This window comes from Cyprinodon tularosa, unplaced genomic scaffold (genome assembly GCF_016077235.1).
Source record: "Cyprinodon tularosa strain WSP-4 unplaced genomic scaffold, ASM1607723v1 ctg149, whole genome shotgun sequence".
Classification (NCBI taxonomy): domain Eukaryota; kingdom Metazoa; phylum Chordata; class Actinopteri; order Cyprinodontiformes; family Cyprinodontidae; genus Cyprinodon; species Cyprinodon tularosa.
This window is the reverse complement of record NW_024038320.1, coordinates 1,356,145-1,373,474: the sequence shown is the minus strand read 5'-3', so window position 1 is coordinate 1,373,474 and position 17,330 is coordinate 1,356,145. Positions and strand designations below refer to the sequence as shown.

The window sequence follows — 17,330 nt, the reverse complement described above, 5'->3', positions numbered from 1 at the left end:
ATTTTAATCCCATATCAAACATAGTCTTTTAAAAAATAAATACATAAATAATTTCATGTTTTTAAGTACAATATTATGTTACTCCACAGCCCCCCACCATGGGGGGCTGATGCTATGACGAGGGAGGCTGCAGCCCCCACAGCACCCCCCTTCCCGTGCCACTGCACACACCTGGATTACTGTAATGCACTTTATATAGGATTCAATGATTTATATATTTTCCAGCTTCAGAGGGTACAAAATGCTGCTGCATAACGTTTACCAGGTACGTCAAAATTTGACCATATTTTTCCTATTTCAGCTTCCTTACATTGGTTGCCAGTGCATTTTTAGGATTCATTTTTAAATGATTTGTTTTTAAAGCTCTCAATAACCTTGCCCCTCCCTAAGTGTCTGAGCTGTTACATTCTTACACAGTTGCTTCTGAAGGTGCCAAGGACAAAGTGCAACCTCAGAGGGGACCATGCTTTTTCTGTGGCAGCTCCCAAGCTATGGAATGATCTTCGTTTGGCCATAAGACAGGCCTCTTCACTCGCTGTTTTTAAGTCTCTTCATAAGACCCATCCTTTTTTTTGGCTTTTGGCGCAATCTTAGAGGTTTCACTTTGTTTTATTGTGTCTGTATATTGATATGCATTTTATATTTAACCTTTTCTTTTTTACTATTGCATTCTATTTTATGATTGTGTACATTATTTCCGTCCTGCCATTGTACAAAGTGCTACATAAATAAAGTTGGTATGGTATGGTATGGTATCACAGTTGCACGTTGGAATTCACTGAGCTCCTGACCGTGACCCATTATTTCACAAATGTTTGTAACCACAGTTTTCATGCCTAGGTGCTTGATTTTATACACATGTGGCTATAGGAGTGATTGAAAGAACGTATTCCAATAATTTTGATGAGTAAGCAAATTCTTTTATTGATGTAGTGCAATGTTTCACCTTTTGTTGCACCTTTTTTGACTTGCGTACCCCTTTGTGCTTTTTGTCTTACCATGGGTACCCTCTCAGTCAAAAATATTGATGATTGTCCAGAAGTGGAATGTACAATAACTGAATATATAATAAAATTTAAACAAATAAAACAATTTTACTAAATCTTTTAACACGAGCATTTAATTCGTAGTCACTTTATTCTTTCCATCTCAAATTAAAAAAAAAACAGCATAAGTATGTTGCCTGGAAGTTAGTAAGGAATCGAAAAATAAATACAAAATATATCATCATATAAACCTGTATTTGTAAAACTGAAGCTCCTGTGAGTAACTCCCTTATAAACACATTTAAACTTGATGAATTGGGTACAAAATACTGAGCAAAAATTATAGACAGACTGACTAAATCAGTTTCACTTTGTTTTCATTAAGACACCTGAGCTGCTTTGATGAGCTCTGATAGCTCAGTGTGAAAAACAGCTGATACCAGGCTGTTCTTTACTTCCAATTGCTCTGCTTGATTTTGATGTGTCAAACCTGCAGGTGAACTCAAACATATAAGAAAAACTTAGTTTTTGGTTGATAGAAGCTTGTTTATGTCATGATTGGTTTAAGCGAGAACCACTCAGAGACCAAGGGAAAAGTTTAACAGGTTAATTAAATGTAGATAAATAACAGAAGTTGGTTCTGGAACCCAGCGGACTGGTTTACCGGAACTGGAAAGTCTGAAGGGGAGATCACAGCGATCAGTTCAGGTACCAGAGGAAATTTGACTGAGGCTTGAATATTAATTGGAGAGGGACTCGCGCTTGAGGGTGCTCTTGTCAGTCTTTGAATCCAGCTTGTGGGGGTAAATCCAGAAAAGAGGGAACTCGTTGGAGGGCGGACAGATAGACAAGCCTTGGACCCAGAGGAGTAAAGGAGCGGACTGTCACTTGGATTTCCGATGAGTACTTAAACTGATCATATGGAGGTTTTCCCCTGCTCAGTGTGAACTCAGTTAGTCCTTCCAGGGTGAGAAGGTCCAGGTGTCCAGTTACTCAGGAAGGCTTTCTGCGGAAGAGCAAAGACAAAAAACTAGATAAGACTCAGAGAAACAAAGCTTAGGTTAGACTCTGCTAATCTCAGCTTGGCTAGAGTACCTAAAACTGGCAAATACTCTGGCGTCAAGGTAGTGACAGCCCACTGCTCAAATACTCCTTCAGTAATGATCCAACATGCCGCAGGTGGGCAGGGAGGCCCAACGAGGAACAGGGCACCACCTGGTGGTGGAGAGAGAAAAACACACAAACAACCCACACAAAGTTTACATTTTCAATTGGGTCCTAATAATGCGGAAAAGATCTCAGCCCTATTTTATACTACTACCTAAGAAATAAAATCTTTTCATGTACCCCTTGCAATGCACTCACCTACCACTAGGGTACCAAGTACCCCTGGTTGAGAATCAGTGATGTAGTCTTTATCAGGACTACTGGATTCCAGGAGGAAGTTTGGTTCCAGAAATGTTGGGCAGAGAGGAGGTGAAGGCCACCAATATGGAAGCGGGACAAGCTATTGGTATCAGAGTTAAGCTAACTGCAACCTTGGGTGTAACATTTTAACAATATATTGCTAGGAATGTTTTTAGAATAAAAAATAAAATATATTATGTTTAATAGTGTATATGCTTCATGTTTTCTTAATGTAAGTATTTTTTTTTTCTTATTTAGTGTTAAAATGTGTTAAAGATTAGTAATATAGATTAGTAAATGAAATCGGTTTCAACAAACATTATGCATCTCTTGACTCAGACCTCTGTTATCATTCATAACCTTAAAGGGGGCTACTCATCTTCAATTATTTTTCTGTATTTACCTGACAGCAGCTCATTCTGGTTGCATTCAATGTATGCTGAATAAATTATCGCTCCCTGTTGGTCTACTGTATTTTATTTCTTTGTTTTAATTTTTAGTTAGCTGTGCTGTTTGGAGGCTCAAAATGACACTGAAACCACTGACTGACGGTTTAATGTCGAGTAAGTTAGACCTTGACAGAAAATTATTTTACAAGTGCATTTTCGAAATATACGTTACAGAGAAATTTTACTATAGGACTTTTAATAAAAATAGAGGAGAAACAGTATTCAAACCTATTGGACATATCACTGTCCAATGGGTTTGAAGCTAGAGACATTATTTAAGCAGAGGTAAATGATCAGCCAAGGTATTTGCCCTGAAAGGGCACAAAAATTGACCAACATGTTTGCTGTCATAGTTTCAATTGGGAAACATTTCGACCATCTGGAACTGCCAGAGTTAGTGTAGCTAATTTCATGTAGAATATCTTTACCAAAGTTATGTTAACAGTTTTATATATTTATATATTTTTATATATTCACTGTGTTTCCAGTAGATATTTGACCACAAATGCCACCACACTACGATCACAAGACTTAACTATAACTATAAAGTTCCATGATATTGGTGGTGGTGATTTTCCATAAAGGAAAGTTAGATTACCAGTGAAATAACACTTTGGAATAAAGACCCATTGTTAAAGATTTTATCAGATTGTTTGGAACACTGAATCACAGGCTATGCTAACTTGGAATCAAATCACAAAGAGGAAAACGATTAATGCAGCTAGTAATGAAATGGATGTTACCCAGTTACACCGCCTTAAAGACTAAAGTTGTGACATGGTAAGACAATGACAACTGTATACTGTAAGTTTTCATTCCAAACATACACATCAGAATATACTGTTGTCCAATTTGCTCCCCTTATGGCGTTGTCACACCTTGACGATTTAGCTAGCGTATTCTGACGTCCCAGAATCATTTATAACGCTGGCCTACACTGAACTCTCAATGCATCTTTTCTATTTGGGCGAATACATCTAGTATTCATAACGAGTCCAGAACATATGTCCAATGACAGCCTAACTTATTCATAATACACGGCAGCGTAATGCTCATGATATATCACAAGCCAGGGTCCTGATAGGGGAAGCAAGGCTTTCGGAGGTGCCTGGTCTGCATAAAAAGCACAAGAAAAAGATTTCTCTAAACTTGGCAGTTGCAGTATCAACCTAGCTGCTGTTTCCCACACGCCAAAAAAAGAAAAGACAAAAAGAAAGAAAGAAAAAGAGAAAGAAGGAAGGAAGGAAGGTTTGCAGTCGCAGCAGATTCAGCATCATGTCTGCTAGGAAGTTTGTTAGTCGAAAGCAGTGCGGATCCCTCACACTCATTTTCGCGCTCATCCTACAACTGGAACACAGTCAAATTGATGAGATCATGCTGATGTTGGAGGACAGCTAGTATATATTCTCATCTCATCCTTGCCGGATCCTCCATCTCTTGTGGAACATCTGCTCACCATGAAGTCTGGAGGAGTACTGACGGTTTCCTCCTGTGAACCCCCTTTTATACCAAAACGCTGCCAGTGCGCCATTATTTAGTACCTGTAAGTTAGAAACACATCATCTGGACCACGTCAAATTTGTTGATATGCGTTGGAGATAAGTTCTTTAAAGTTATGCAAAAGTTACTCATAGGCTTTGGATCAGCTGGACACCATGACATATGAGTAACTTACACTTAATGTATGTCAACTATCAGAAAACTTACCTGTAACTTATGGTCCACATATGAGCATATGCTGGCATACATTACTTGCAATATGTCAATGTGTGCCAGCGTGCTTCAGCGTGCTTATGCTTGCTTATAATTTACACAGAATTAACCCATAAGTTATCCAACCTACAGCAGTGTTTTTGCCAAATATTTCGTACGTTGGCATACGCTGGCTAAATAGTCAAGGTAAGGTAGTGCCATTACCATATAATTGGAAGTTGGACTGGATTGTGACTACAAATTGCATTAAAGATACACTAATTCCTGCGAATCTCAAACAGGGAAGGTCGGTCTCTGCAACATATCATGCAATTAAAAAAAGAATGTTTACAAGTTGACAACATCATTTTCGCCTTTAAATTATCTAATGATTTTGTTATAGGTGTAAGAACGAGAATATCCTGGAGATTCTGCATTCAAAATGAACTTGTAACCCAAATAGTACAACAAGGATTATTTTGTTGCCTTTAAAATGTTGGTTTTGTAATGCTGTTACGTAAATTCTTATGATTCAGCAGCAGCACTAAGGGCAGAAGAAAAATGTACAGAGCTAAAGGAGAGCTGGATCTGTACAGGCCTATCAATGTGTTTCCATTTTCATCCTCAGAACCCACATTGGAAACACACGGCCCCAGCCAAGGCTTCTTTTGAAACAAGCGCATGTGACTGAATGTTACATGTTAGAAACACTGTTTACTTTTTTTTTTTTTAGAATTTAGGAAATGGAAAAGGACATTTCAGAAGATCTTAGGATGCTCCTACTGGCTGCCATGTTTAATAATCAAACCATGCGAATTTTATTTCCAATTTATCTAAAATCCAAGATTATTTAACATCAAATCGTAACTCAAATTAAGCCATTAATTTTAAAATTTTATAATATAATTACATTTTATGTTGATTCCTCTATTTGACCCCAACTTTATTATGGAGTCAAAACAAGTAAACCAATAGTCCTAAAGTCAGCACCTTCCTACTTTAGTGCACCTCTGGGAAAACCAGAAAACCACTTCATCAGAAGTATTTGTTCAAGTACAAATTACTTGTTTCCCAAATGTTCTGTTCATGATTCGTCCAAATGGCTCTGTTTTCGTGGTTCTGAAATTTTCCATTGACTCAACACACACAGCAAGAATGCCCTAACCCTCTGTGGAGGCCATAGTGAGTGAGCGCCTGTGTGCTTTAAGGGATAAAGATAGGATTCGATGAGGTTTGAAATGGGAAACAGACTAGTGGAGACTCTTCATGCGGGGATGATTATATCTGTGGGATAGTGAGGTCTGTCCTAATGTGTGTGCTCTGTTTGTCTGGGTCCTTAATACTCTTCAGGTATGCATGCAAGCTGCAGACTGGAGAGATTGACTGTTATAGGCTTATCTAAATTCCAGGACCATCCAGAAGGAAACTAGACTGCCTTGCAAAGGTACTCAGGAACATATAATGGTATATAATATTAAGGAAATGTACAGAGTATGTGAAATATTGTACAAATAGAAAATATTAATAATGTTGAGAGGATTTGGAATCATTCAGAGACCATAATATGTGGAACCACCTCACACTACAACAGCAACTGGACGTATTTTAAGTTGTGTTTCTAACCAGCTTTGCCCAGCTAGAGACGGTGAATCAGAAGCTCTTTGACTAGGCCACTCTAACACATGAGAGTACCGATATACATGGCGTTAGGTTCACCATCATTATAGTGGCAATTCTGCCACTTATTTCAGGTTGAATAACCTTAGTGTTTACTTATACTGGATGGCGATGGCTCTTAAATAGGTGCATTCTCATTTATTTCTCATAAAATACATTTTACACCCTGCTGTCACATTAAACTGGAAGAATAGTATGACAAATGTTACGACCAGCAAAATATTTTTGTACTTTGCTGAGTCCATGGCTGTAGACAAGAATGCCAGAACAACCAGAAAAGCCAATACATTCTTACTCCCAAATTGACAAATATTGACGTTTGATCAAGGCCGTCTGCGCATATGTTGATGCAAATGGGGTTCCCCTCTCATCACCTATTGATGCCCAGAGTAAATCACAGGTTGCGAACATTGTCTCACGTGACATCCACGTGACCTGAAACATTTTAGACTACTTATTGTGGTAGCTATAGGAGCATATGGTAACATGAATACTGGTGTTTCTTTTGGTTTAGGGGTTCAGGTAGGGGATGGGTAGTGCTATGTTTTTGCTTTGCAGTTCATGGAAAGTTTTGCATGTTCCTTATCTCAACCTGTCATGCTTTTCCCCCCGTGCTCCAAAAAATGAGTAGAGATACTGACGCACTGAGGCGCCCCCTCTTCAGGTGATGGGGCTTTACGAAGCATCAGTTAATGGGTTGAGAGTGGGGATGTATTGGAAAAGCTAGGAAGCTTATCAATACTTTAGAAACAAAGTTTGTGGTTTTCTGATAACAAAGGCTGTAATATGGTGTATATGAAGTAAGATGTTTAACTAAGGCAGTGATGATAATTTCTGTCATAACACTGGAGTGGTGGTTACAGAGGATGGAGAGGTGGAGACTGCAGGCTGCACCTGTTCAGCTGGACCTTGCTGGCCATGCAGCTGCCATCAATGGAACATGATTTTAAAATGAAAAATAATAAAAAAAAGTCATCTTTTCCTTTAAAGTGCATTTTCTCCCTATAATGCACAATTAAAGACAAGGCACCTTACATCTCAGAGGTGTGCAGGTCCACTCTTAACAGCAGACACAAGCCAGGTTTATCTATTTCTGTCCCTATTGAGACAGAAATGTTCAAATATGGTTTTTTTTAAGGGTAATAAGACTTTTTTTTAATCATATGTTGTGGTCAGATTGAATTTTTCATGAAAAACGATACGTTGTATACATTGTTAGCATGGTGGAGGAGGACTTGTGATGTTGTGGGCCTCTTTCTCTTATCAAACCCCATGTTATGTAATTAAACTGCATGACATCATGAACTCTGGAATATCTGAAACCTTAAAATGAAAAATAAAAATTCTAATTTTCTGCCTTTTTTAATAAAACAAAAGTCTTCCTTTAAGATTTTCATTATTGTGCACCACTGTCTGAACTGCATATCTTCTTTTCATATGCCCCCTTTCTTTTCTCTCTCTGCCTTCATTCTTACTTCCTTGTTTCTGTCTTATCTCAACCAAAGTTTTTTTTTCCAGGAAGAATTTCCCTGGATTTCAACCTTCCTCAGTGATCGCCCAGTTTAATATCTCCTCGTGATGCTTATCTGTTGTCTGAAGCCTCCCGGTTCATCTCTGCTGTCATAAACCTGTGTGATAGCTTGTGTGTGAATAAGTGCGTAAGTTGTACCATGTCTAGTCTCTCTAGTCAACACATCTGCAGCCCAGCTGAACATTCCCTCAGGCGATGTCTGCACTGTTTAGTTTTCAACATTTTGCATGTGTGTGCCGTTGTATCCTATAGAAGATAAGATGACCCTGAACAGGATAAACCATTTAGAAAAGGATAGATGGATGCCTTTCATCTCCTTCCATCTGTGCTTTCGGCTTTACACAATCAGAATCAGAATGTGCTTGAAAATGTCAGTATGTAGATTATGCATGCATAACAGGTGTATGTTTTAATACTTCTATAACAGCCAGGCTGTTCTAACAGTCTCCAATGCTAACCTGCAACAGCTAGCAAAAAGGTGCAATTTAAACACAGGTCTTTTGTTTTGATCACAAAATCAGAACACAATGGTGGTGATTGCAACCTTAAGCTTCTCATGTGAGCTTTGAATCTTTGGCAGGCATTAAGACCTGTGTGAGCTGAGCCAGGTGATTGTCTTTTTGCCTGCTTGAAGGTATAAATATTTATTACGAGGAAAGCAGGAAAAAAGAGATTTCTCTCTCAGAACCCAGATGATTCGCTTCATTCATATGTTATTCATAATAATCCAGATTTGTTGACATAATTTTAAAATTGCGGTAGCACTAAATATATATAAAGTGATTGCCTTTTTCCCGATAATTAAAACTCAAAGGCTGATTTGGTGTTTAGTTAGAGACATTGGGTAGGTCATCCATGTGCACACAAATAGCTTGTTTGCTAAGGTTGATTAAAGATGTTTAAACTTAGGTTGAATTAAAGACATGTTTTGCACAACCATTGCATGATTTGACGTGATTTGTCTTAATTTTCCCACATTACTGTTTTCCTTTGAGTACATTTCTCAGCCTTCTGCTCCGACCTTTTGCGCTGAAAGCACAAATGAGAAAAAAGAACAAAGCTGCAGCGCGTTTATAAAAGCGCATGTGTTAATGTTTTCGGCTTGAAGTTGAGGAAGTTGTATTTCTGATGTAATTCACCTTCTGGCTGACTGTTTTCCTAGATAAACCCTTTTTCAGATTTTAGCCAAATCTGCGTCTATTAGTTTCTCTGGGGCTGAGGTCGCTATACCTTGCATTGTACTCCACCATTCAGGAAAACTTCTGAACATTTGGATTTCAGGAAACCTAATTTATGAATATTTTCCTCCTACCAAGGGACAGAGTCCTGACTTTAATTGGACAGATAATCTGTTGTTACAGTGATGGTAAGGAGACCGTTCAACCTTACAGACTTAGAGCATAACACCAAATATAAAACATCCAAAATAAACAGCATATATAAGAAGGATTTTAATGGTCTAGATATTCATAAAACATGACCAATCCATCCGTCCGTCCGTCCGTCCATCCATCCATCTCCCAGTAAGACATGATTCCTTTCAACAGTTCGTAATTCATCTTACAGAATTAGATAGACCTTTAAAACTTTAAATTAAAACCTGTAAGACGTTACATTGAGATTAAATTAGGAAATAAATTGATAAACTGGACAGAAATTAAAGCGTTTTTTTTTTTTTTTCTTTTTTAGAAATTGAGGTTTCCTTAGCAGAGCATCTACAAATATTCAAAGAATTTATGTTTTCAGCTGCTTTTCTGTGAGATCTGCCTTGTTTCTAACTTGTCAAATGCCTGTTATTCAAATATCATGTAAATGTTACTCCTTTTGGCTAAACAAACAATTGGGCAAAGAATATGAGGGAAGCAGACAAAGTAAGGGGAAATAACACAGTGAATTTCCTGAAATTATCCCTTCCGCTTCATGCCAAGGAATCTGATGATTAGTGGTTACAGAGCACAGAGACCTGGAGCTTTTAAGGTGGCAGGAATGAGAACTCTACACCCTAACAGCAAATAATGTGGAGGACTTCCTGTACTGTGTCCTGTTAAACTTCAAAGAGATTGCATGACAAGATTATATATAAAATTATTGTTAAAGTACATTATATGAAGCACTCTTGGCTAAGCTTCTGTTTAGCAGGATCTTTATCCAAAATTGAATTTTGGATAAGTTTAATTTTCAGAGCCTTTTCACATCGTGTCATGTTACAACAATTATATTTTTAACATGTTTTCGAGAGGTTCTTGTATCCTTGCGCAAATTAAAGCCTTGCTAACATTAATCCACCCATCCATCCACCATGGACAGGTCACCAGACCATTACAGCTGGTAACATTTAAGGTGAAATTGACACACACACACACACACATACAAAAAAAAAACAATTTTGGGTTTTTTAACATGTTTTTAACAGAAAAACAGTACACAATGGCAGGCTGTCATAGATAAATTTAGATCCCTGAGTTAAATGCTCTTCAGGAGGTCAAGCAGCCTTGAAAGTGGGAAAAAAACTGACTCCAAAGAGTTTTCAACTGACATGTCTTTAATTCTCTCTGGTAGCACATCAACCAAACCACAGCAACAACAGAACAATGGCAGATATGCTTCTTTAATAGAGGTTAAACTAAATTGTAAGATACCATTTTAAGAGGATATACAGGTGCAAAATAATGAGAAAATGGAATGTTTGTTTTAAACGAACAGCTAATGAAGCAATACATTTACCAATCAAGACAAAACTGATTTTTTTAATTTAATCCAAAACAAAATACTCAAAACCTAACATAGAAAACACCATACATAGGACCCCCCTTTAATTATTTAATGGTGCAGTCCTGTACACACCTACTTGGAGAAGGAAATGCTAGAGGTGAGTATTTAGAAATGAACTCATCAATATATGTGTTTCCCTATTAGGAAGAGTAAAGCAATCAATAAAATGTTGTTAAGTGAAATCAATTTACCTTTTTACAAAAAAAGATGAGGCCTTCTAATGATGCCAAACCCCAAACAAATCTACTGCATTAAAAAAACCAAAATAAACCAAACTGCAAAACGAGATACTGTGTTTAACTGTTATATTTAGCAAATATAAAGGTAACAACAGCTAATTGTTACACCCTGAATCGGGAAACTGATTATAAATGATCTGATTAATAAATCCAGTTGGTCTGGGAAGGCCAGACCATTAGAAAACAAAGTGAGCAAACAGCATCAGGACCAAGGAACATGGCAAAGACAGGAAGAAAGCAGTGGAGAAATTGAAATGTTCAAAGGGCAGAACTACTCTATGTGTTAACATACCATAGTAATCTGAACATGTTGTCTGACAGAGATGGGTTGATTGTGTGTTTGTAACTAACGCAGAGGTCAAGCAACTAAGCCAGAAAGTTCACAAGGCTGAGAATTTACATTCACACAACCAGACCATGCAATGGGAAAATGCCATAGTGCTCAGTAGTTTAACATCTGTTGAACGCTTTTAGATGTTTCGCAGGATTTCTAAATTAAATAACTGTCCTTTTCCCTCGTCTCTTCAACCACAAACAGAGAAACCAAAGTTCTCTTAAGAAAAAATATCAGAGTCAAGCAGAGCTACTCCAACTTGCAGCCACCTTAAGCAGTGCAATTCCAAAAACACACAGAACTGCAGCACTCCTCTGCTTACTCTTGTAGTGCAAGCTTGTACTTGACAAGATTTTTAATTTTCACTTTTTTCACCTTACCTGTAGTCCTCGTACGTGTCTGAGTTAAGCTGAAACCAAAAAACCCATCTTGAATCTAAAGATTGTATTATTTGCCAGGTCGGACCCATTCAACATGGACGTGCTTAACATCACATGCGCAGAACAGCATGGGTTCCAACCTGAGGTAAATTCAGAAAAATAGGCTACAGGCCTATAGATGCATCGGTGCTTAACTACTGAGGTGTCAGTCTGCAAATCAAACAATGTTTAAGTCATAAATAAAAAAAAAATGCTATTTTAAAGGGTTTTTTTCTCAGTAGAAACTTACAAGATGTCTCTTTAAGGCAGGGCTGGAGTTTGATCTCCAAGCAGGACAACCTTTAACCTCTGTTTAAGGTTAAAATGCCACTTTTAAGTTGTTCAGGTTAAAGCATGTCCAAATCTTAAAAGGTCCAGTAAAAGTTCAAACCTGGATCCAGTTGAACATCTGTGCCAAGACTGAAAGAATGATGATTACTGAAGCACTTCATCAAATCACACTTTTCCTGGGCTGCTTTACAAGGATAAATATGGAGGCTTGGAGACACTTCCACTTGCAACTGCAAGTTCAAATAAAGGCCATTTACCAAAGTTGGTTCCACTTAGTATATGGTTCTGTTGTTAAAATTTCAAATGGGAACTCTCAATATATAACTGCTTTTCCTAAGCACTACACTTTTTAGATTTTTCTTTTTTTTGCTTTCATACTCTAGTCTCCAACTTAATATTACACACATTTTCTAAATGGTCCATGTTGGAGTTTCTTTTTTCTCAAAACAATGTCTTGTATTTGTTTAATGTCTGAAAATTATATTAATCTCCAAACTGATTACATCAATGTTTGACTTTTTTCTGCTAAAACAGCATCCTGTCTGGCTTTTAAAAATCTAGCTGGAGCAAAAACACTCATCATTAAACTCCATCACAAATCAGAGTAACATTTACAGCGCGGTGGATTTACATTTCATTATGTCGCTCACTCCCAGGTGCCGGGCATTCATCACAATGAATGTCACGAACCGTCTCGCAGGCACACACAAAACTTTCAGCGCGGCGAGGGTTCACGGCTCAGGAATGCGAAACCAAATGAAAAGGGAAAATTGTGGGAACAACAGGGGAAATAGGCGAACAAAGAGGTAAACTGTAAATCAAGACTGTACTCTGACCACTGGATGATGGACGTAGATTAAAATGTTTGTATTTACCGAGGTATTGGATGATGTTTACGAGCCCATGAGAACAGAGCATTGGGGGTTGCCATGGAAGCAGACAGACCATTCAGGGGTTGTATGACAACATCCTAGTACACCCTGTCATCACCGAGTGCAGCTCTCTGCTTTGATTTCCCTTATTAGCTTCCTTCTGTTTAGTCGAGGTGCATATGCATGTCCATGTCTTGGGGTTGTTGGACCTCGGGGGTGCTTGCGCTCTTGATGATGATTTTAATAGAGGAATTTTATCTGTTAAGTTAAGCAACATGTGCGAATGTCATTAAGGTTGTCAAGCATGCTCCTGGTTTCCCATGCAGACTCTCTGCTTTTAAACTTAAGCATTATTGAAATCAAGTGCAAATTAACTATTGGAAACTATTCAAACTGGAAATAATGTTTATGTTTCCAATAGAATGTTACAGAAAGAAGACTCATGTATAAAAAGAATCTCATTAATTTAAATTACAAGCGAAATGAGGGTTGTTTGAGCTATGTTATATTATTCAATATATAAGTTGAAGAAGAAATCTTATTAACATGCCTTTTTTCATTGAGTTTGCCATCCAATCTTGCAGTTTTACCTGTCTCTCTCTAGTTGTGAATGCACCTGTAACTGGACCTTGATGACGGTTCACTGATCTGGAGGAGATTTTGCTACAGGGTAAAATTTCTTTGAGATACTGTGAAGTGCTGGTTTACAACAGCTGCTCCTGCGCTCCGGAATAATTCAGATGAGACTGTTTTGGGATCAGATCACTTTACCTTCTCAGTGGACTCCCTTTTTAGATTTAGAGAGCTAGAAATATCTGGTGTGACTAGGTTCTCAAAGGTGAAACAGAAATTTTGACTACATTCAACATTATGAAACAGTACAAGCAGAGTCAAACTGGAACACAGGTAAGTTCTAAACTATTATAAATGTCTTACTTTATTTAGATCTGGACTTTAGCTCCAATATTCATATAACTTATGAGGTCTTGAATTAAAATGAGCCATTTAAGCAGTTCCATACTCCCATTAACTCTAAGCAGCTGCTTTGTTTGTGCAAATGAGAATGACTCATCAGGATGCTGCTACCATGTTTAACTGAATGCATTAGTTGATTTGGCTGATCGACATATTTTTAGGCAGATTTTTAGAACTACAACATTGGCTTTATTGCTAACATTCTCCCCTAAATACCAAATTTGTGCAATTCACACAAAAAATTATATCCTTTTTAGAGATTCTTGCACCTTGTTTGAGGATAATCTCTATTGATTATTATGTAGGTATGTATGTAAGAGGTTTCACATGTTTCAACAATTTGTTTTCCTTTTTTATTTGGAATTGATTTAGGGGTTATTAAATTAAATTCACAACACGTCATCTCAAGGCACTTTATGAGACAATACTCTGAGATTTCTTAGGGAAACCAGTTGATGGCATCCTTTCATTAACTTGGAAGACATGCTCCTTCTGGATTAGACTGCTGCAACAAACATTCGCTTGCATTTTGCCTTGACTCTTTAATCCGTTAATCCCATACACATAGCATTCATGTTGAGAGAGTTGAGAGGAAATCTCCCTTTTAACAGGAAGAAACCTCCAATAGAACCAGTGTGACTGGCCATCTGCTGGGGCTGATTGGGGTTTAAGGAGACAGAAGCAGAGATACTGAAAGTAGCAGGGATAAAAAGGGTAACTGTCCAGGAATGACACAGCCAGGCAGATGAGTTCCAAGCCAGTTCTTCTAGTCACAATAAAAGAAACAGGACTACACTTGAAACAGGTCAAGCTTCAATATCTATAAACAGAGATGTCTATGGCAGCAGCACAGCTGATATATCAATCTAGGATGCTGTCATCGCCGAGAACAGACCAGATAAATCTACTATGATGAAAAAAATCAGAGAGAACATAAAGTTATACGTAAAACCAAATAGGTACCAAACAGGTAAGCGGTAGGAACCTGGGAAGCCATAAGAACGCACCAAAGGCGGCGTTCTGCGGCACGCAAGGCCTCAGTAAAACCGTTCCCCCTCTCAGCCCCCCCACCCCAATGTATGTTATGTATTGTGACGGACGGTTTGTACTGAAACTGAAATCTTGATTGCAATGTAAATTGTAGTTGACAATAAAGTTAATTGATTGATAAGAGCCACAAAGGTGCTAGGGAAGAGCCAATGATACATGGTGTAACTGTTCTCGCACTTGTTTAGCAACTATTTTCCCAAAGATTTTAGAAAAAAACCCCAGAAGATTAGAAATAGGTCTATAATACCCCTTTCACGCTGGTCGAAAAACCCGTTTAAACCTGCGAACAATCGGCTCTTAGTGGCAGTGGGAACCGCTCACCGACACATGTCTACCCAGGTCAGATGACTTGGCAAGCGACCAGTGTTAAAGTCTCCTAGTCTCTGACAGGCATGCTGTGGAAACACTAGACCCGTGTTGACCCGCTGAATTACGTAATATGACTGAGCGCAACTTACGGATGTCAACACACCGCACTAGCCGCCTCTCATCTAACAAGCTGAAACCACTCTGTTTACATTTGATGTTTAATTCTATCAGATAAAAGAGCGAAATGATAAGGAATACTTACTATGCTCTGGCTCCCGTCAATGTTCTCTATTATTTACTTCTCTGATTTCTGTAGCAATGTCATCAACGCTGTTGACCAAAGTACAGCCAAAAGGTCAGTGGATGATATTTCAACTCTATTAGTAGACCAATAACATGTGATGCTGAACATGTGTCTTCTATTCTCCTTCAAGCAGGTATAAATTTTAAAGTTAGTCAGTTTAGCCCACAATATAAGGTACAATAGGCAACAAAGAGAAGACAATATCTTCACACCATTGCTTGGTACATAGTTGCCCAGTCTCTATGCACTAGAGTATTTCATACGAGCAGCTAACTTATAAAAGGTGTATATCAGATCTGGAGTTCTGTAGGGCTGCACACATTTTTGTGGTTAGTCCATAATGGTTACATCTGAACTATTATGCTAAGAAGAGTTAAAGCAATATATTTTTTAGCATATCCTTTCTACAAGATGCGTCTGGACTTCTGAATTAATATTCTTTAGACAAATGGGTCTAATTTTGTATTATTTAAATCTTTAAACAAAGAAGAGGTCATATTTGACATAAACTGGGAACTGCTTTCAAGGGAAAACCAATGCATTCTAACAATAAAGAATGGCGCCATATCAGCAGAGGCTGGGATCTTCTGGCAGTAAATTTTAGTATGTTTTTCTTTTATTGTTCTTTAGATTTCATTTAAAATGTATTTTTTTATCTTCACTCGCACCTAATCTGGGTTAAAAAAAACCCACGCCTAAAACATTTCTAGATAAATTAAACTTGCCGTCTCTCACATAAGAGAATCTTTTCCTCTTAGAAGTTTTTGTGTAATTAAAAGGCCAATTTACTGTTTGCGCCTGAGCCCAGACAGGATATTATGATAAGCACACTTTCAAAAACAGGAAGCACTATAGCCCAAATGAATGTGCAGTTTATTTTGATTGGGTTTTGTTTAGACCTCAGCGCAAAAGTATTGTATGCAAATGGTGGACGCTTTTGCTTTCAGCCCCAAGTGATGAAACACAGATTCTGGAAACTATTTAATGTGTTGAAAGCAATTTTCAAGCACGTTTATCAAACATTTTTGGGATTTTTGTTGCCAACTTTGAATCTTAGAATCTTTTTCTTCTGTATTATGGGGGGTAACTCCTGCAGGTCCATGTTTGAGCCTGTGATATAGTCTAGAATTTGATAGTAAATTAACATTATGGAAATAATATGTCAGCTACTGTAAAGCTTCACTGCTGCTAAATCAATTCAGTTTTGTGTTCGCAAAGCCCGACTTCCTTCATCAATTAGCTATTGTTTGCATCCCACCCACTGCAATTTTATATGTGGGGACTTTTCCCTTATTGTGATCTTGTAAACAAAACCTTCATTCTATTTCATTGGGATTTTATGTGATAAACCAACTAAAAAGGTGCAAAAATGTCAGGAAAAATCTTTCTATCTATCTATAATTATGTTTTTATAACTAATAATCCCAAATCTACGCTTTGTATCTCAATCCCTGTCTGTTCCTGATGACGTTTTTTTTATTTATTCAGCTTGAAAAATCTAGAGACTAAGATTAATTGTGTATTGTTCTTTACAAATGACTCCAGCTCAGCCTGATGGGGATTAATTTCTATTTGTATTGATTCTAATCTTTTTTTAGGTTTTACTTTTGAATAGATTCAATGGCCATTCAGACATATTATTTTGCGTTATCTTAAAGTATTAGATATCTTTGCTTGGTTATATGGGCAGCTACTCAGGGCAGCTCAAAGAATATGGCATCGGCATTACGACACTGGCGCATCGAGGTCACCTATATTTACTAACCACAAGATTATATAACACTAAACAGAAGTATTGCATACTACATGCGTTTTATTCAGGCAGGTGTGGTGTCAGCCTGTCGCATGTAGAGTAAAATATGCTTGTTTAGCATTAGACACTACTAAACAAAATAAAGGGAACACTCAAATAAAACATCTTAGATCTGAATGAATTAAATATTCTCATTGAATACTTTGTTTTTAACAAAGTTGAATGTGCAGAGCACAAAATCACATAAAGATCATCAATGGAAATCACATT

General features: G+C 37.6%; 1 long non-coding RNA gene across 1 annotated transcript; it reads right to left on the bottom strand.

The window, feature by feature from the left end:
* Positions 1 to 1,261: 1,261 nt before the first annotated feature.
* On the bottom strand, positions 1,262 to 15,346 carry LOC119779550. The gene is made up of 3 exons (XR_005280247.1): positions 15,266 to 15,346; positions 2,082 to 2,201; positions 1,262 to 1,992 (listed from the first exon to the last, which is right to left on the bottom strand). It is a non-coding gene; the product is annotated as an uncharacterized LOC119779550 (long non-coding RNA).
* Positions 15,347 to 17,330: the final 1,984 nt, after the last annotated feature.